The 21,287-nt window shown below is 39.2% G+C and overlaps 1 protein-coding gene across 3 annotated transcripts in view; it reads right to left on the bottom strand.

Moving 5' to 3' along the window:
* sgcg (sarcoglycan, gamma) overlaps positions 1-21,287 on the bottom strand; it is a 448,908-nt gene that overhangs the window by 326,025 nt on the left and 101,596 nt on the right. The window lies entirely within an intron of this gene.

A 21,287-nucleotide genomic window follows, 5' to 3' on the forward strand; every position in this document is an offset into this window, starting at 1 on the left:
CTGAATAAGCCATCCTAATTTGGGGTATTCAAAAGAAATGTAATGATTTACTTCATGAGGTAAAAGCACATAATATACCCAGAGTTGCATCAAATATTAGAAATGTTAAAATGTGCGCTTCAATTTAAATGTTTAATTTATAAATATTCACAAACCACTTTTTTTTTTTATTTATTAATTTTTATTGTAATCATTCCATACAAATAGATCAATTTATAACCAAACAAAATTGAAGACAAATCAAACCCCACCCCTGAGTAGGAGAGCTTAGCCAAAGGAGAATTGCTTAGGGCTTTTTAATAAGGCAATAAACAAAAGAAAGGGAGAAATAAATATATAGGTAAATAAGAAATGGAGAAGGGAATTAAATGCGGTAATATTTATTTCTCTTATTCTAAAATAATATTGATTAGATCCTGCCAGGTTTTGAAAAAATTTTGTACAGATCCTCTAACTGAGAATTTTATTTTTTCCAATTTCAAATAATATAAAACATCGGTTTCCCACTGACTTATCAGAGGAGAGTTAGGATTCTTCCAAGTTAACAGAATAAGTCAGCGTGCCAAAAGTGTAGTGAATGCAATCACCGTTTGCTTGTCCTTCTCCAATTCAAGTCCGTCTGGAAGAACATCGAACACAGCTGTTAATGGGTTAGGAGGAATTGTGATACCAAGGCTGTCTGAAAGGCACTTAAAAATTTTGGTCCAAAATGATGTTAACTTGGTTCAGGCCCAGAACATGTGACCCAGTGAGGCAGGAGCTTGGTTGCAGCGTTCGCAGATTGGATCTTGCCCTGGAAACATTTTGGACAGTTTTAAGCGAGACAGATGAGCTCGATATATAATTTTTAGTTGAATAATTCTATGCTTTGCGCATATGGAGCTCGAGTGAATTCTCTGCTTTGCTACCTTCCACTCCTTTTCTGATATATTGATTAAGAGATCTTCTTCCCAATGTCCTCTTGGATCTTTGAAAGGTAGGGACTCTAATAGGATTTTATATAGTGCGGAAATGGTGTTCATTTCCTCGAAATTGAGCAGTATTTTTTCCAGCATTGTGGAGGGTGCGAAGTGGGGAAAATCGGGCAATTTCTGTTTAACAAAATTTCTAATTTGAAGATAGTGAAAGAAATGTGTAGCTGGGAGGTTGAATTTTGAACGTAATTGTTCAAAAGATGCAAATATGTTGTCTGTATAAAGATCTCTGAGCATTTTAATCCCAAAACTTTTCCAGGTATTAAAAACTGGATATGTTTGCCAGGGTTGAAAGAGGTGGTTCTCTTGCAGAGGTGCCACAGATAAAAGATTTTCCCTCTTAAAATGCTTTCTAAGTTGGTTCCATATTCTGAGTGAGTAAAGCACAATTGGGCTATTAGTATATTTGCGATAACTTGCATTTATTGGAGAGCAGAGCAGGGAGTATAAAGAACTACTATAGGATTTTACTTCTATTACGGACCAAGCCTGTGTATGTTCATTTAGTTGTGTCCAGGTTTTCATGGCTTGTATGTCTGCTGCCCAGTAATAAAACTGAAAATTAGGTAAAGCCATGCCACCTTCTGCCTGAGGTCTTTGTAGGGTCGCTCCTCAGATTCGTGGGTGTTTTGAATTCCAAATGAGTGAGGTTTTTGTTGAATCTAACTGTTTAAAAAACGATTTATTGATATATATTGGAATGTTTTGAAATAAAAAAAGAAGTTTAGGAAGGTTATTCATCTTAACAACGTTAATTCTTCCAGCTAGAGTGAGATGAAGGGTTGACCATCTATGTAAGTCTTGCTTAATTTTTTCCATACAGACGGCAAAATTTTGTTGATAAAGAGCTTTATGTTTACTTGTGATATTTACCCCTAGGTATTTAAACTGATCTGCTATGGTAAAAGGTAGGGTGTCCAATCTAATATTATATGCTTGTGAATTCACTGGAAAGAGTATACTTTTATTCAGATTAATTTTAGACCAGATATCTTTTGAAATTCTGTTAATGCTGTTAAAACTGCAGGGACAGTGTTTTCTGGGTCTGATATATATAAAACCATATCATCTGCATATAGAGAAATTTTCTGTTCCAGTCCTTCTCTGACAATCCCCTTTATCTGAAAAGAATTTCAGCAGTGAACCGCCAGTGGTTCAATGGCAATTGCAAACAGCAGTGGCGACAAGGGACATCCTTGTCTGGTACCACGTTCTAGCTTAAAGCAGTCTGAGCAAATGTTATTAATACAAACTGAAGCTTCTGGATTGGTATACAGTAGTTTGATCCATGCACAAATATTCGGGTCAAACCCAAATTTCTCCAATGCAGTGAAAAGGTAGTTCCATTCAATCATATCAAATGCTTTTTCTGCGTCTAATGATAGTAATATCTCTGTGGTGTTTGATTTTGCTGGTGAATATATAACATTAAACAAGCGCCGAGATTGGAAGATAGGTGTCGGCCTTTAATAAATCCAGTTTGATCCTGTGATATTACAGAGGGCAGCACTTTCTCCATCCTTCTAGCTAGAATTTTTGAGAGTATCTTAACATCATTATTCAGGAGTGAAATTGGTCTGTATGATGCACATTGTAACAAGTCCTTATTTTGTTTAAGAAAGATGGTGATTAATGCTTGACGAAATGTTTGAGGTAGTATTTGGTTGTCTTTAGCTTCTGTAAATGTTGCCAATAAGAGGGGAGCTAGCTGAGTGAAGAATTTCTTATAAAATTCTACAGGGTAACCATCAGGGCCTGCTGATTTCCCGCTTTGAAGTGACTTTATAGCATCTAGTAATTCTGTTAGCGTCAGAGGTTTATCCAGTTCCTCAGCACTTAAAGCATCTATTTGTGGTGTCTGTAATGTATCCAGAAATGCATTAGATTGTGTGTTGTCTTCTTTGAGCTTAGTAGAATATAAGGATTTATAATAATCTCTAAATGAGTGCATTATATTTTTATGGTCAATAATTTCTTCTCCATTCGTGTTGGTGATTACTGGTATTGCATTGCGAACTTCTTGTTTGTGAATTTGTTGAGCTAAAAGCTTATTAGCTTTTTCTCCGTGTTCATAGTAATGATGTCTAGACTTATAAATAAGTTGTTCAGTTTCTTTAGTTGTTAAGATGTTAAGTTCTGTATGCAGGGCCTGCCCTTTCCTGTGGAGAGCTTCACTTGGACGCCTGGCTTGTTCTTCATCTATTCTAGTAATTTCGCTTCTTAGCTCTGACACTTTCTTGGTTTCTAATTTATTTCTGTGGGAAAGATATGAAATAATCTGACCTCTTAAGAAGGCCTTTAGAGTTTCCCAGAGTGTTCCTGCAGAAACCTCTGTGGGTGTGTTTGTCTCTAGGAAGAAGCTGATTTGTTTGGATATAAATTCTGTGCAGTTCTCGTCTGCCAATAGAAGAGGGTTAAGGCACCATCTACGAGGTGAGTGTGAGGGGCTTAATGATTTTAGCTCCAAGACTAGAGGGGCATGGTCGGAGATAACAATTGTGTCGTATTTGCATGATTTAATCGTAGGCAGGAAATTATTATCTATAAAAAAATAATCAATTCTTGAGTAGCTATAATGCACTGGTAAGTAGAACGAATATGTTCTTGAGTTTGGGTTAAGAAACCTCCAGGGGTCTGATAAGTTGTGGTCATTTAAAAACTGTGTAATTGTCTTTGCAGTATTAGATGTCGTCCCCCCTGTCACAGGAGTCCTATCTAAGAGTGGATTTAAAACACAATTAAAGTCCCCAGCCATTATAACTTTATGAGTGTTCACATTGGGAATGGATGCAAATAGATTTTGCATGAATTCTTTATCATCCACTTTAATAAAATGATAAGTGTCTGTGTGTCTGCCTGTGTGTCTGTCCGGTTGCTCTGGCTCTGACATTCCAAAAAATGGAAATAGCATAAAACAACACCCACACGCCTATATTACAGATCCCCATTTTTTTCGAAGTTTTGTGAAAACGAGTAACCATGACTCTTTATTTCCTATTGGGGGACAACTTCAAGTCCTTCTGATCATTTTGGTTGATGACAGCTACTGGTTTACTCTTTATCACAAAATAAGGTCCAGAATGACCTAAAAAGTAAGGTGGAGTTTCAAAAATAGGGGGGAACCCCAAAAAGCTTAACACTGCGCATAACTAGACATGAAAACATGTTGAACAGTGTACCATATGTGATAGTTTTCTCATACGCGAGTGAGTCAGCAAGTTATTTAAAAATTATTTCAAAGACTTCATAAGTAAATTCATGAACACAATAATTCTGTCCTGAGTTCAAATATTCAAATATAATTCTCTTGCCCTGTTAGATATTACCCCTCCTTTAACCACCACCTTATCGTGGTGGAGGGGTTTGCGTGTCCCAATGATCCTAGGAGCTCTGTTGTCCGGGGCTTTATGCCCCTGGTAGGGCCACCCAAGGCAAACTGGTCCTAGGTGAGGGATGAGACAAAGAGCGGTTCAAACCTTCTATGATGAATGAAAACTTTGGACGCCGTTTTCCCTTGCCCGGACGCGGGTCACCGGGGCCCCACTCTGGAGCCAGGCCTGGAGGTGGGGCTCGATGGCGAGCGCCTGGTGGCCGGGCCTGCACCCATGGGGCTCGGCCGGGCACAGCCCGAAGAGGCAACGTGGGTCCCCCTTCCCATGGGCTCACCACCTATGGGAGGGGCCAAGGAGGTCGGGTGCAGTGTGAGTTGGGTGGTGGCCGAAGGCGGGGACCTTGGCGGTCCCATCCTCGGCTACAGAAGCTGGCTCTTGGGACGTGGAATGTCACCTCTCTGAAGGGGAAGGAGCCTGAGCTAGTGCGCAAAGTTGAGAGGTTCCGGCTAGATATAGTCGGACTCACCTCGACGCACAGCTTGGACTCTGGAACCAATCTCCTTGAGAGGGGCTGGACTCTGTACCACTCTGGAGTTGCCCCCGGTGAGAGGCGCCGAGCGGGTGTGGGTATACTTATTGCCCCCCGACTTGGAGCCTGTACATTGGGGTTTACCCCGGTGGACGAGAGGGTAGCCTCTCTTCGCCTTCGGGTGGGGGGACGGGTCCTAACTGTTGTTTGTGCGTATGCACCGAACAGCAGTTTCGGAGTCCCCACCCTTTTTGGAGTCCCTGGAGGGGGTGCTAGAGGGCATACCTCCTGGGGACTCCCTCGTTCTGCTGGGAGACTTCAATGCTCACGTGGGCAATGACAGTGAGACCTGGAAGGGCGTGATTGGGAGGAATGGCCCCCCCCGATCTGAACCCGAGCGGTGTTTTGTTATTGGACTTCTGTGCTCGTCACGGATTGTCCATAACGAACACCATGTTCAAGCATAGGGGTGTTCATATGTGCATTTGGCACCAGGACACCCTAGGCCTCAGTTCGATGATCGACTTTGTGGTCGTGTCGTCGGACTTGCGGCCACATGTCTTGGACACTCGGGTGAAGAGAGGGGCGGAGCTGTCAACTGATCACCACCTGGTGGTGAGTTGGCTTCGATGGTGGGGGAGGATGCCGGTCAGGCGTGGTAGGCCCAAACGTGTTGTGAGGGTCTGCTGGGAACGTCTGGCAGAGCCCCCTGTCAGAAGTAGCATCAACTCCCACCTCCGGCAGAACTTCGACCATGTCCCAAGGGAGGTGGGGGACATTGAGTCCGAATGGGCCATGTTCCGTGCCTCTATTGTTGAGGCGGCTGACCGGAGCTGTGGCCGTAAGGTGGTCGGTGCCTGTCGTGGCGGCAATCCCCGAACCCGATGGTGGACACCGGTGGTGAAGGATGCCGTCAAGCTGAAGAAGGAGTCCTACAGGACCTTTATGTCCTGTGGGACCCTGGAGGCAGCTGATAGGTACCGGCAGGCCAAGCGGAATGCGGCTTTGGTGGTTGCTGAGGCAAAAACTCGGGCGTGGGAGGAGTTTGGGGGAGGCCATGGAGAACGACTTTCGGACGGCTTCGAGGAGATTCTGGTCCACCATCCGGCGTCTCAGGAAGGGGAAGCAGTGCAGTGTCAACACTGTATATGGTGGGGATGGTGCGCTGCTGACCTCGACTCGGGACGTTGTGGGTCGGTGGGGGGAGTACTTCGAAGACCTCCTCAATCCCATTAACATGCCTTCCAATGAGGAAGCAGAGCCTGGAGACTCAGAGGTGGGCTCCCCCATCTCTGGGACTGAGGTCACCGAGGTGGTCAAAAAACTCCTTGGTGGCAGGGCCCCGGGGGTGGATGAGATACGCCCGGAGTTCCTCAAGGCTCTGGATGTTGTAGGACTGTCTTGGTTGACACGCCTCTGCAACATCGCATGGACATCAGGGACAGTGCCTCTGGATTGGCAGACCGGGGTGGTGATCCCCCTCTTTAAGAAGGGGGATCGGAGGGTGTGTTCCAACTACAGAGGGATCACACTCCTCAGCCTCCCTGGAAAAGTCTATTCAGGGGTCCTGGAGAGGAGGGTCCGTCGGATAGTCGAGCCTCGGATTCAGGAGGAACAGTGTGGTTTTCGTCCTGGTCGCGGAACAGTGGACCAGCTCTATACCCTTAGCAGGGTCCTGGAGGGTGCATGGGAGTTTGCCCAACCAGTCTACATGTGTTTTGTGGACTTGGAAAAGGCATTCGACCGTGCCCCTCGGGGAATCCTGTGGGGGGTACTCCGAGAGTATGGGGTACCGGCCCCCCTGATAAGGGCTGTTCGGTCCCTGTACGATCGGTGCCAGAGCTTGGTCCGCATTGCCGGCAGTAAGTCGAACCCGTTTCCAGTGAGAGTTGGACTCCGCCAGGGCTGCCCTTTGTCACCGATTCTGTTCATAACTTTTATGGACAGAATTTCTAGGCGCAGCCAGGGTGTTGAGGGGGTCCGGTTTGGTGGGCTCAGGATTGGGTCACTGCTTTTTGCAGATGATGTTGTCCTGTTTGCTTCATCAGGCCGTGATCTTCAGCTCTCTCTGGATCGGTTCGCAGCCGAGTGTGAAGCGGCTGGGATGAGAATCAGCACCTCCAAATCCGAGACCATGGTCCTCAGCCAGAAAAGGGTGGAGTGCCCTCTCAGAGTTGGTAGCGAGATCCTGCCTCAAGTGGAGGAGTTCAAGTATCTCGGGATCTTGTTCACGAGTGAGGGAAGAATGGAGCGTGAGATCGACAGGCGGATCGGTGCGGCATCCGCAGTAATGCGGGCGCTGCATCGGTCTGTCGTGGTGAAAAAGGAGCTGAGCCGCAAGGCGAAGCTCTCAATTTACCAGTCGATCTATGTTCCTACCCTCACCTATGGTCATGAACTATGGGTAGTGACCGAAAGAACGAGATCGCGAATACAAGCGGCTGAAATGAGTTTCCTCCGCAGAGTGTCTGGGCTTTCCCTTAAAGATAGGGTGAGAAGCTCAGTCATCCGGGAGGGGCTCAGAGTAGAGCCGCTGCTCCTCCGCATCGAGAGGAGTCAGATGAGGTGGCTCGGGCATCTGATCAGGATGCCTCCTGGACGCCTCCCTGGTGAGGTGTTCCGGGCACGTCCAACCGGGAGGAGGCCCCAGGGAAGACCCAGGACACGTTGGAGGGACTATGTCTCTCGACTGGCCTGGGAACGCCTTGGGATTCTCCCGGAAGAGCTAGAAGAAGTGGCTGGGGAGAGGGAAGTCTGGGCATCTCTGCTCAAGCTGCTGCCCCCGCGACCCGACCTCGGATAAGCGGGAGACAATGGATGGATGGATGGATGGATGTTAGATATTAAAGTATAAACCATTTTCTTTTTCATTCAGGTGTATTGAAGACAGTCGTAAACAAATGTAGACACTTTGAAACACTATGTGATTATGGTCCCGTCTGAAAATAGAATTGTCCAATAAAGGGAATTCTAAGTAAATAGTAAAATACACAGTCTATTTTATCAGTTGTAAACGTAATAGGTTGCAGTTAAAATTGGTAATCACACAGATGATAAAGTGCTGTAAGGCTGAACTTAAATCATTAATCTGTGTACCTGATGAGAACTTACACACCAGATGTTTTGAGTCTCAAAACTATACACAGAGTATTCCTCAAGATGTAAATGTATAACGCAGTTTTGAGAGTTTATGCTTTTAAAGCATGGGACTTTATAGTAGCTTTTTCATGAGTGCACATAAAAATATATTGTATCTATATTTACTGAACATTTGAGTGAGTGTCAAGGACTTGAACTGTACTTAATGGGTTTTAAAATTGGTGGGTGGATTGATTTACTTTAAAAAGATGTTGCCATCTACACTATCCAGTTGACACTATGTGTTCTCTTTTGTAATTTTAAAATGTATTTGTACCCACCAATTTAAGCAGAATGACAGGTGAGAGTGTCACAGTATGTTTTCTTTGAACTGAATGAACAAATAATTCTTCATATTCAGGTTCACAAAATATTTATTTAATAATGAAAAACTATTTTCTACAACAATTAAATATAGTAGAGAGGTTTTAAATGATATTTGTTATAAAAAGATATGTTGTTTTACATAAGCCATAAAGCTTACAGGTGAACTGGCACACAATACATCATAACTTTGAGAGGCGCTGCTATTTCTCTAAGATTATAAATAACAATGCTAGTAATCCCAGAGTCTTATTTTCGACAATTGATCATCTGTTAAACCCAGGTAGCTCAAAGGAATGCCTCCTAAGTACTTCCAGTAAAACCTGTGAGGCTATCGCTGTATTTTTCAATCAAAAAATTAATGATATTAGAAATAACATAGTATATCTCCCCAACACTAAGGATCCCCCGAAACCCCAGTACTCCATAATAAATAAATTAGAGTCTTTACCTAGGATAGATTTACCTGATTTACATAAAATAATTTCTCAAATGAAACCATCCACCTGTGCCCTTGACCCAATACCAACAAATTTTTTCAAAGAAGTATCGGGTGTGCTTATTGATAATGTTCTTGACATAGTAAATTTGTCATTAGATACGGGGGTCTTCCCAGACTGTCTTAAGACTGCGGTAGTTAAACCCCTACTTAAGAAAAATAATCTCGACCCCTCTGCTCTTGAAAATTATAGACCCATCTCTAACCTGCCTTTCTTAAGTAAAATTCTAGAGAAGGCAGTCATTATGCAGTTAAATGAGCACCTCAATAAACATGCTATTCTTGATAAATTTCAGTCAGGTTTTAGAACAAATCACAGCACAGAAACTGCACTCGTTAAAGTAGTAAATGACTTGCGGGTAAATGCAGACAGAGGCCATTTATCTGTTCTCATCCTCTTAGATTTGAGTGCCGCATTTGACACTAGTGATCATAATATTCTTAAGAATCGCCTTAGTCAATGGGTGGGCCTCTCTGGCAGTGTCTTAAACTGGTTTGAATCCTACCTGGCAGGGAGAAAATTCTTTGTTAGTTGTGGTAATTATAACTCAAAGACACATGATATTCTATATGGTGTTCCACAAGGCTCTATCCTGGGTCCGCTGCTCTTCTCAATCTACATGCTTCCATTAGGTCAGATTATCTCGGGACATAACGTGAGCTACCACAGCTATGCTGATGACACACAGCTGTATTTATCAATAGCACCTGATGACCCCAAATCTCTTGATTCGCTAACACAATGTCTAACCTGTATCTCAGAATGGATGAATAGTAACTTTCTCAAATTAAATAAAGAAAAAACCGAAATCTTAGTGATTGGCAATAATGGATACAATGAGGCTATTAGAAATAAACTGGATGCATTAGGATTAAAAGTCAAATCGGAGGTAAAAAGCTTAGGGGTAACCGTTGATTGTAATCTGAATTTTAAATCGCATATTAATAAAATCACTAGGACAGCATTTTTTCACCTAAGGAACATAGCAAAAGTTAGACCTCTTATATCATCGAAAGATGCAGAGAAATTAGTTCATGCGTTTGTCTTTAGTCGGCTAGATTACTGTAATGCACTCCTCTCAGGACTACCCAAAAAAGACATCAATCGTTTGCAGTTAGTGCAGAATGCAGCTGCTAGAATCCTTACCAGGAAAAGAAAATCCGAACACATTTCTCCAGTTTTGATGTCACTACACTGGTTACCTGTGTCATTCAGAATTGACTTTAAAATTCTGCTTATGGTTTATAAAGCTTTAAATAATCTCGCCCCGTCTTATATATCGGAATGTCTGACACCTTATATTCCAAATCGCAACCTCAGATCCTCAACTGAGTGTCTCCTTAGAATTCCAAGAGCAAAACTTAAAAGAAGTGGTGAGGCGGCTTTCTGCTGTTATGCACCTAAAATCTGGAATAGCCTGCCAGTAGGAATTCGCCAGGCTAATACAGTGGAGCACTTTAAAAAAACTACTGAAAACACATTACTTTAACATGGCCTTCTCATAACTTCACTGTAATTTAATCCTGACACTCTGTATATCCAATTCATTATAATAACTATTCATTCAAAATTTGTACTAACCCCTACTCTCTCTTCTGTTTCCTTTTCCGGTGTCCTATTGGTGGTGGCTTGTGCCACCACCATCTACCCAAAGCACCATGATGTTCCAACAATGATGGATGGATTAAAAGCCAGAAGTCTGTATAACCATCAGCATCAAGTGACTCCGTGAGAACCCTAACTACAAAGAGGACTATTTCATTTATGTTAGGTAGAATGCCCAAAGGGGACTGGGCGGTCTCGTGGCCTGGAACCCCTACAGATTTTATTTTTTTCTCCAGCCTTCTGGAGTTTTTTTTTGTTTTTTCTGTCCACCCTGGCCATCGGACCTTACTCCTTTTTATGTTAACTAAGGTTGTCTTATTTTAATTTCTTATTTGTCTTTTATTCTTCTTTTCTTCATTATGTAAAGCACTTTGAGCTACTTTTTGTATGAAAATGTGCTATATAAATAAATGTTGTTGTTGTTGTACATAACTCCTTACATTTATGTAAATGAGAAAGCAGGAATACAGTATATCCAACCATTACTGGCACACAATACATCATAACTTTGTTGCATCTAGGATCTTTCAAAAGTTATCCATGACTCTACAATTCAGCAGGAGACTTAAAAGTCATAGAATAAACTAACTAACTTAAATACTTGTTGAGCTTAAACTTGTGCAAGGTACTTGAGATAAGACATTAAGGCTCCATTGTCCCTTTTTTGTGAACGATTTTGCTTTTTTAAAACAGTTTCTGGCCAAACAGAACCTTCTGAACGTGTAACAGATAAATGAACAGGACTTAAGTGGATACCAAAAGAGTAGTGTGAAAGCTGTCAAACATTGGTACACAGACATCTAGAAACAAAATTGAGCTAATGAAGAAGTTATTATCAAAAGCCTATTCTTTAATTGAAATCGATATTTTGTTTGTGAAGCGCTCTTTTGCAGGGCAATTGCTGAAGTTACTTTATGTGCCACCATCTTTAATAATAATGGTGTGATGACATTAAACATTACATCGCTGCCACCCTTCACATGTTCGGCAATAGATTTTGTTACTATTATATCAACAATGGAGCAACAAAATGTCTCTAAAAAATTAAAACAAATACTTGCATGATAATAATTTGTGAATTTCCCCTTGGGATTAATAAAGTATCTATCTATCTATCTATCTATCTATCTATCTATCTATCTATCTATCTATCTATCTATCTATCTAATGTCACAAAACAGCTATACAAATAAAAAACAAAAATAAACTAAAATAATATATTCAAATATTAAATGTAAAAGGATAATAATTAGTAAGTTCTTGACAGCAGAATGTTTGTTCAAGCAGATTAAAATTCAGAACTGGAATGGCAACACAGCTCATTGAATTATCATGGGTTGATTTAAATCTAGACCAGTAACAGCATTCTGTGTTTTGAATGTGTTACAGTATCAAGACCAAAATAAAATAACAGCATATTTCTAAACAACACATCACAAAACTCAAACTCTTTGAAATGGAAATAGATACAATATAAAGCAAGTGATCACAAACTTCTTGAGCAAAGCCCACAGCATACAAATAAATAAAGTCACCTAATTTCTAAGGTATGACAGCACTATTTATGGTATTCAGGAAATGAACAGCACAGCAAAAATCCACCATTTCAAGAATATTGCCAAGAGTCAACTGTTAATATTTGTATTTGCTGCTTTCCGCATAGATCATAATCTGTAAAATTCCAAAAATAAATATATTCATAGTGGAGTAAAAGTAAATATTAGAGTTGATTTGTTGCAATATTCTTGACATGCCTACAAAAATTTTAGTTATTTTTTTTTTAATTGTCATGGTCACAAAGCTCTTATTCTCAGTTGCATCAAAGGAACATAAATAATCACATACTATCAAAGTGCTTTTCATTCTTAGGGTTCATATTTTTTAAAGTAAAATAACAGACATAAAACTTTTTGTAATCTGATGCATAAGTTTGAAAACACTCCTGCACAAATACATCTAAATCATCATTAGTGTAAAGGGCAATGTCATTTGGAATCTGATTTGTGTTATTGTTTCTGTGAGTGCTTTTATTCTTTAATAGGGACATACTGTCAGTCAGTCAGTCAGTCATTTTCCAGCCTGCTATATCCTAACATATTGTCACAGGAGTCTGCTGGAGCCAATCCCAGCCAACACACGGCGCAAGGAGGAACAAATCCCGGGCAGGGTGCCAACCTACCGCAGGACACACACACACACACCAAGCACACACTAGGGACAATTTAAAATCGCCAATCACATGTCTTTGGACTGTGGGAGGAAACCGGAGCACCCGGAGGAAACCCACGCAGACACAGGGAGAACATGCAAACTCCATGCAGGGAGGACCCGGGAAGCAAACCCAGGTCTCCTTACTGGGAAGCAGCAGCGCTACCACTGCGCCACCATGCCACCTCAGAGACATACTGTGACATTGAGAAACAAAAAGATTATATATTATTCTAAAATTAAATATATTGTATCATGTAGTTTAAACGAGCATCCCAGAAATATAAAATTTCAGGTAAAAATAAAAAGTATGTCTATATCAATCAGTTAAATCCTATGCCTGCATGGGCTTTAAATGTTTACATTTCCAAAACAATTATCACTAACACCTACCAAGTCAGTAAGAAACCTTGGGGTGACCATTGATGGCCAGTTATCCTTCATTGACCACATTTCAACTATCTCTGGTTCATCCAGATTCACTATGTATACCATCAGCCAAATCAGACCATATCTGATGGAGTATGCAGTATAACTCCTGGTCTTTGCATTGGTCTTCTCACTTCTTGACTAAGATACTAGATCATTCAGAATTCAGCGGCATCTCTTCTTAGTTCTTTGTAGCTAACAAATAATACATCTTATCTTGTTCTGTTTAGTTTAGAATGTTTCTTGTGTGATTGTCAAATTTGTAATCTTGTTCCATGAAACTTGTTTCAAAACAGTCCTCCCAGACTGATGCTTACACATATATATGTTGACCTCTTTTGTAAGTTGCTTTGAACACAAAAGTGTCTTCTAAGTGATAAAATGTAAATTCAAATTAATAATACTTTACTAGTAGCAAACACCTTGGCCAAATAGTTAATCCAATACTTCCATCTTTCCTTCTATTTTTAGGTGTGTTTGAATATAATGTGTACAGCACCTATAGTGATAGCCATGTCTGTCTGTCTGTCCATGCATCTGTTTGTCTGTCTGCATGAAACAGCTTTGCCCCCTGTGGACCAATTTTGTTGAAATGTAGCACACTTACTCTTTAAGAAAATTTACTGAGACAGTTACATTTTCATTGAGGTGTATTGAACAGATTGTGCTGTACACAGTTTTAAACTTCTAAAATCTAAAATTTGAAAAGTATTGGAGAATTTGCAAATGTATCTCTCTTAAAATGAAGAAAACTTCTGTACACATTCACCTACAAATTAGTTTACTGTTTCAATTTTACATTGACAGCGGTTACACCAACTTGTATATTTCCTTTTTTTCACCTGCGATAGCTGCTGCTGATGTTAACCAGAATCCCAATACAAGTTAATGAAACACCTGCAGCTTGTGGGCGCAGGTATGAAGTCTTTGTAACTGGCTGCTTGCGTGTCTTTGCGAGATGGCAAATTTCTACCAATTCCAGCTCCGCCCAGTCCTGGTGAGATAGTCTTTGACCCTTGTAACCCTGAAATGGATTGTCAAGGTTCTAAAATCTACCTAGTGAATGTTTGTCACTTTCTAACACAAACACTTGGCCACCTTAGAGTTCATGTAGCACAAATGCTAAAGGACACTGCGTGAAGGCACAGTTTCATTCACAGTTATGTTTTGAAAAAGAACAATTGAAAACTGAGGTTGGTCATTCTTAGGAAATGTAAAAATATTTTGGCTGAGACTGCCATTTCTACCTTTTTCACAGGACTTAAAGATACTCTGCTTAAACCACATATTTAAAGCATTTAAAAAGCAATACAAGGATAATCTAGCATTAAACGGTAACAAAAGTAAATGATCACTTCTTTTTTCTAGCAGCTAATGCAATCGATTGCCTCTCTTCTCCTCTGAAGAGTATCATAAATAAATATTTATCCCCTTCGGCTTCATAAATTTAAAATGCAAACAAAGCAACATTGATAATAGCAAATACTCATTTATTGTTATTTGCAGATGATCTAATTCACATTGCAGTTTCATCATTATGACATCCACATATCACTATGATTCTGAGAAAGAGAAATTTTCACCTAATGCAGCATATTAACACACTCAAACAATGTTTGATTAAGTTGCAAAATTCCTTTGTCCATAGCATTGATCCTAATGTCTTACTATAATGGTACAAGAAAGGATTAGTTCCAGAGTTGCAATGGGTAAAATGTTCTAGAAAATATATTTGATTTAAGCACTCCATCAAGGCAGGAAAAATGCTTAAAGTTTAATATGAAAAATATTAACGAAACACTCAGGAATAAACTAATGCTCAGTTTTGCACACATATCCTTGAAGTACAATGTGTTTTTGAGATTGTAATGACAAAGTAATCTCTGATTTTCAAAAAAGAACTTTAAAACTCTAAATAAGTTCATTAGTGTGATGACCCTATGAAGGATTGACAGGATGTCAAGTGGCAGACATATGCAAGTGTGTCATATGAGCAAGAGAAAATTCCACCAAAAATCTGTCAAAAAGGACAGACAAATACACTGCCATAACATGGTGGCATTCATAGACAAAGGCATGAAAGTCTGGGAGGAGGCGTAAGAGACTTTTCTAAGATGTTGGAGATTCACATATCAGCCCAAGGAAGGTAGATTGTAAAGAATAGTCAACCCAGTATACGATGAGTGTGTTCCACCTTATAAATGAAATAGTGAAGAAACAGGAAAACGCCAAAAGTCATTCAAATTAATAAGTGGATGCGAGTAGGTGAGAGAGCCCATCTATCCTTGTAAAACAGAGGGGAAGATAGGCCAAGGAGATCTGTCAGAAAGCCTAAACAGCTGTTAGGTGGCAACACCCCTGCCCCCACAATAGAAGGATGGGGCGGGGAGAGGGGGTCGTGTTGTGCCTTTTGTGGATACCTGAGGTACATTGTCCTTTTTTGATACATAAGGGAAACTCAATATCACAATGACTTAGTAACCTGAAAGGTTCCTTGAACCTTCTGTGGAATGTTAGAAGACACCTGGATTCTGACACTTTCTGGTGCAAAGCTGACTAGAAACACCGAACAGAAAATCCTTCAGTCTCTCACTAATGCAATGTCGCATCACGGGCAAGTGTGCCATTTAGCACAAGGGTGGACAATTACTGTACTACTTAAACTGCAATAAAACTTTCAAAACCTGTCCCAGCTGTGCTATATTTGTGTACTTAACTTTTTATACAGATTAACGATATGGTGATCCATTCTGTGCTCTGAACCATCCAAAACTGTAAAGAGCACTACATAAAATTAAATTTTTAAATATGGAACTTAATGACCCAACCTTGGGTCTAAATAGAAAGCTTGCAAATTACTATTGGTATTTGTTGGCATTATGAAAACTGTCAGGATCACTTCTTGAACCAATCTTAATGTATATGACAGAATGAACCTGATATTTTATTACGTTACTGTACACCTCAGATTTGAACACTAAGTTAGGTAATACTCCACTTTCCAACTCTTGTATAGTTATAAAAAAATAACATACTAAATTGAAAATAATTCAAAACAATAAAATTGCCATGTAACCTAAAAGCCTTATATTTTACCAAGAAAACAAACACTGAGGAATGTAGCTGTTCACAGATGGCATCATAAAAGCTAAATGATTATTAAAAATAAAAGCTCTTCATAGTAACATTTTTAGTGAGCCATAAAATCAACAAAGCCATAACAAGATGACATAGTTGTCTTATTAAATGCATAAAAAATCTGTTGAGTCCATCACCAAGTTTTATATTCAGCGATAACATAAAACCTATTTTGAGGACAAGGTGTCTCTACAGTCCAATAAAAGGGAAATATCATTAAAGAATGAAACATTACAGGCAGAGTCAAAGTAATTCACACCCTGAATTGACCTGATTGAAATCAATGGGAGATTAAATGAAGCGGCAAAACCGTACATTACAGGTAATGTTGTAAATCCATTGTAAATCCATATTTCTTGTTTTACAAATTTTCATTCTTTTTTTTTTTTGCAAAGTCAATAACAGCACAGATAGTTTGTCATGGACAGGAAGGTTTAATTTCAATACTTTTTAAGGAAATGAACATTTTAATTTCTAAAGATCATGGATTAGGCTAATCTAATTTTGGTTCTTCGAAAGTGAATTTCAAGGAAACAGGAAATGCCATTACAAACTTTCCTTCTAAAGACTCATATTTACATTTTATGTGAATTACCTTATTATTTTTATATTCATGCGTCAGTTATCCCACTAGTTATATTGCTGAAAAGAAATACTTTACAACTGATAAGTATTAACATGGGGAACTGCATTATTTTAAAACAAGATGTTCTGAAGAAACAATACAGCAAAGAAACCAGTGAACAATGAAAAAAGTGGCATAGCGGTTAGTATTGCTGATCAAAGCTCCATATAACTACAAGCCTGCTTACCGTCGTGGTGAACTTTTCACATTCTCCCTTTGCTCACATGCAGTTTCTCCAGGAACCGTAGTATTCCACAACCCAAAAGCTGTACAAATTAGTTTAAGAGAGACACTTCTGAACTGACCCTATATGTGTGAGTGACCAAGTCTATGTGGTTGTGTGCATGAATGTACCTTTCAATGAATGTTTACCCAATCCAGGTTTCATTCCTGTTTCATGTATTTTGGTTCTTTGATAAGTCCTTGCAATCTGAAATTCCAAAATTGGCCTACTGCTTGTGAAAATAAATGGATGACAGGGTACAACCTTCTTTGATTATATATTTTGGGACAATCTAAAAAAAAATATAAACAAAATAAATGTTATAAATAAAATCAACTAATATGATAGCAAAAACAAGAAAAAAAGAAAGCTATTTGCAAATAGTGTGAGCCAAACGACTTTACCCCTACTTAAGAAAAATAATCTTGACCCCTCTACTCTTGAAAATTTTAGACCCATCTCTAACCTGCCTTTCTTAAGTAAAATTCTAGAGAAGGCAGTCATTATGCAGTTAAATGACCACCTCAATAAACATGCTATTCTTGATAAATTTCAGTCAGGTTTTAGAACAAATCACAGCACAGAAACTGCACTTGTTAAAGTAGTAAATGACTTGCGGGTAAATGCAGACAGAGGCCATTTATCTGTTCTCATCCTCCTAGATCTGAGTGCCGCATTTGACACCATTAATCATAATATTCTTAGAAATCGCTTTAGTCAATGGGTGGGCCTCTCTGGCAGTATCTTAAATTGGTTTGAATCCTACCTGGCAGGAAGAAAATTCTTTATTAGTTGTGGTAATTACAACTCAAAGACACATATAGATATCCTATATTGTGTTCCACAAGGCTCTATCTTGGGTCCGCTGCTCTTCTCAATCTACATGCTTCCGTTAGGTCAGATTATCTCAGGAGCACAACGTGAGCTACCACAGCTATGCTAAAGACACACAGCTGTACCTATCAATAGCACCTGATGACCCCGATTCTCTTGATTCACCAACACAATGTCTTACTTGTATTTCTTAATGGATGAATAGTAATTTTCTAAAGCTAAATAAAGAGAAAACTGAAATTTTAGTGATTGGCAATAATGGATACAATGAGGCTATTAGAAACAAACTGGATGCATTAGGATTAAAAGTCAAGACAGAGGTAAAAAGCTTAGGGGTAACTGTTGACTGTAATCTGAATTTTAAATCGCATATTCATCAGACCACTAGGACAGCATTTTTTCACTTAAGAAACATAGCAAAAGTTAGACCTCTTATATCATTGAAAGATGCTGAGAAATTAGTTCATGCGTTTGTTTTCAGTCAACTAGATTGCTGTAACGCACTCCTCTCAGGACTACCCAAAAAAGACATAAATCGTTTGCAACTAGTGCAGAATGCAGCTGCTAGAATACTAACTAGGAAAAAAAAATCTGAGCACATTTCTCCAGTTTTGATGTCACTACACTGGTTACCTGTGTCATTCAGGATTGACTTTAAAATTCTGCTTATGGTTTATAAAGCCTTAAATAATCTTGCCCCATCTTATATATCGGAATGTCTCACATCTTATATTCCAAATCGTAACCTTAGATCCTCAAATGAGTGTCTCCTTAGAATTCCAAGAGCAACACTTAAAAGAAGTGGTGAAGCGACCTTCTGCTGTTATGCACCTAAGATCTGGAATAACCTGCCAATAGGAATTCACCAGGCTAATACAGTGGAGCACTTTAAAAAACTGCTGAAAACACATTATTTTAACATGGCTTTCTCATAACTTCACTTTAATTTAATCCTGATACTCTGTATATCCAATTCATTATAATAGCTAGTGCTGGGTGGTATACCGGTTCATACCGAAAACCGTTTTTTATTTTTTTTATGATATGGATTTTTCTTATACCGCAACACCGGTTTAAATTGCCTAAACAACGTTCGGAACGTGGCGCAGCGGGAAACTGTTCAAGTGGGGACCTTTTTCACTGCTACACCGCTAAACACAGATTTGTTGCACTAGGGCTCTTTTTCACTGCTACACCACCAAATAGTGGGCAGTAGCATAGGTATGCCGCGCGGTGAAAATGGACAGAGAGTCGAAAAAAAGCAGTCACGTCTGTCGCCTGGAGATGCTTTAGTTTTAAAAGGTCAGATGTGTAAATACTGTTTCTATACTACTGGATAATACTGCAAGCCAAGTTGTACTTGTTTTATTTGTTTTCAATACAGTGTAATGTACCTGGGTACTGTGTAATAGTGTGACGACATTTTGACTTTATTCTCGACATTTCCACTTTAATCTTGACGCTTATGACGAGAATATATCCTTTTGACTTTATTCTCGTAATTTGTCATTAAAGTAGAACATCGTAAACTAAACTTCATCATAAAATGAATATTTAATTTACTAGATTTTCTCAAACCCCGTCATAAGTTATATAGCACATTAAATGCTTTGTGTTAAGTGATTCGTTCAGAGATGGGCGCAACTCTGAATGGATGGCATAATTAAACGAAGATATTTTTAAAGTTCTGAACACTCCATGGGCTAAGTTTATAACTAGTTTTAATTTCAAAAAGACGTTTATCGTGTGGTGATTGGTTATGTGGTTATGTGGTGAAAGAAAAAGGAAGGATAGGAACTGGGGTTTTGGTAGCCTACGTCAGATAGAGACAGCATGCATGCAAATAAAGATAGCCCGCTCAGAAGAACATGCATTGAATTCTGTGTTCGTGTCTCCGACCAGCAGATCACAAACCCAACATTTACACAATATTTAAGTTAAACCTGTGCGATAGCTATTCATACATCCAGTTTTTTGGAGCCTCGTCACACCTGCCATAAAGTTCTCTACACTGAACATACACCTGGGGACCCCTTACTGCGAGGGAGCAGCACTACCGCCTCACTACCGTGCATGTGTGATACCTGGTTTAATGCATTTCATCATGAAAATAATATCAAGTATTTATCTTAGCATTCTAAATTTTCAGAAAGCAGGAATATCATGAAGTGAATGGATTCTGTATGGTGATCGCTGTCTTCTCTTAGTGCGGAGGAAGTCAGTTTAAGAAGCGTAGTGATTAACCACTGGGTCGGGGAACGTAACACAAAGCATTTAATGTGCTGCATTAATTTATGACGGGGTAAATTAAGTAATTGATTAAACATTGATTTTAGGAAGAAGTTTAGTCTACAACATTCTACTTTAATTATGAAGTAAACTATGAGAATAAAGTGGAAATGTCGATTTTAATCTCAACATAACCGGCGAGAATAAAGTGGAAATGTCGACTTTAATCTCGACATAAACGGCGAGAATAAAGTGGAAATGTTGACTTTGTTCTCGACATATAGTTTGTTTTTTTCTTCCCAGTATAGCTTAGCTTGAAGCAAGGTCCATATTAATGCAGTTTGCCTAAATGATGGTTCAGCTGGTAAAGATGTCATCACCAAGTTGCACTTGTTGTATTTTATTTTAATTTGGTGAATACTGTGTAATGCACCTGGGCTTGAAGTCTTGAAGTAATAGTGCAACTATCAGTAATAATACTATTATTTATTTTATTGTTATTATTTATTAGTTTAAATATTATGCAGTTTAATGATGATAAAGTTGTTTAAAAAGTCACTTTAAAGTGTCAGTGGACAGAGATTGTTAACATTAACAGAAAGTGTAGCTGGTTTACAAAAAATATTTACTATTTATTCCTTTTCTAAGACATATTCGGTGCAATGCAATTTTTGACAAGCACTTCTGGATATTTTACTAAGTCTATATGCCTCTTTGTACGGTTGAAAATATGTTGTCAAAATTATAGTTTGTTTTTGCAAAATTTGTTCAATAAAAAGGTTCTATATTTTGACTGCATCTGTCATGCAATGTGATACCTTCTCCATTAGTGCCACCCCCTTGAAAACTATCACTTTATGGGGCAATGTAAAACTGTATTAATACTTGTGTGCACATTAAAATGTTTTTTTTTGTACAATGTACAATACTCTTGACAGTGGAATAGGTTATTCTTAGCCAGTAATTGCAGTGGAAAATGTGGTTAACATCCACTCATGCATGGAGAAAAAAATACCGTTGAATACCGTGAAACTGGGATAATTTAGAAAAATACCGTGATATAGAATTTTGGTCATACCGCCCACCCCTAATAATAACTATTCATGGTGGCTCTAAAATCCGTACTAACCCTTACTCTCTCTTCTGTTTCTTTTTCCGATTTCTTTGTGGTGGCAGCGATCTACAAAAGCACTGTGATG

This window comes from Erpetoichthys calabaricus, chromosome 4 (assembly GCF_900747795.2).
Source record: "Erpetoichthys calabaricus chromosome 4, fErpCal1.3, whole genome shotgun sequence".
NCBI lineage: Eukaryota > Metazoa > Chordata > Cladistia > Polypteriformes > Polypteridae > Erpetoichthys > Erpetoichthys calabaricus.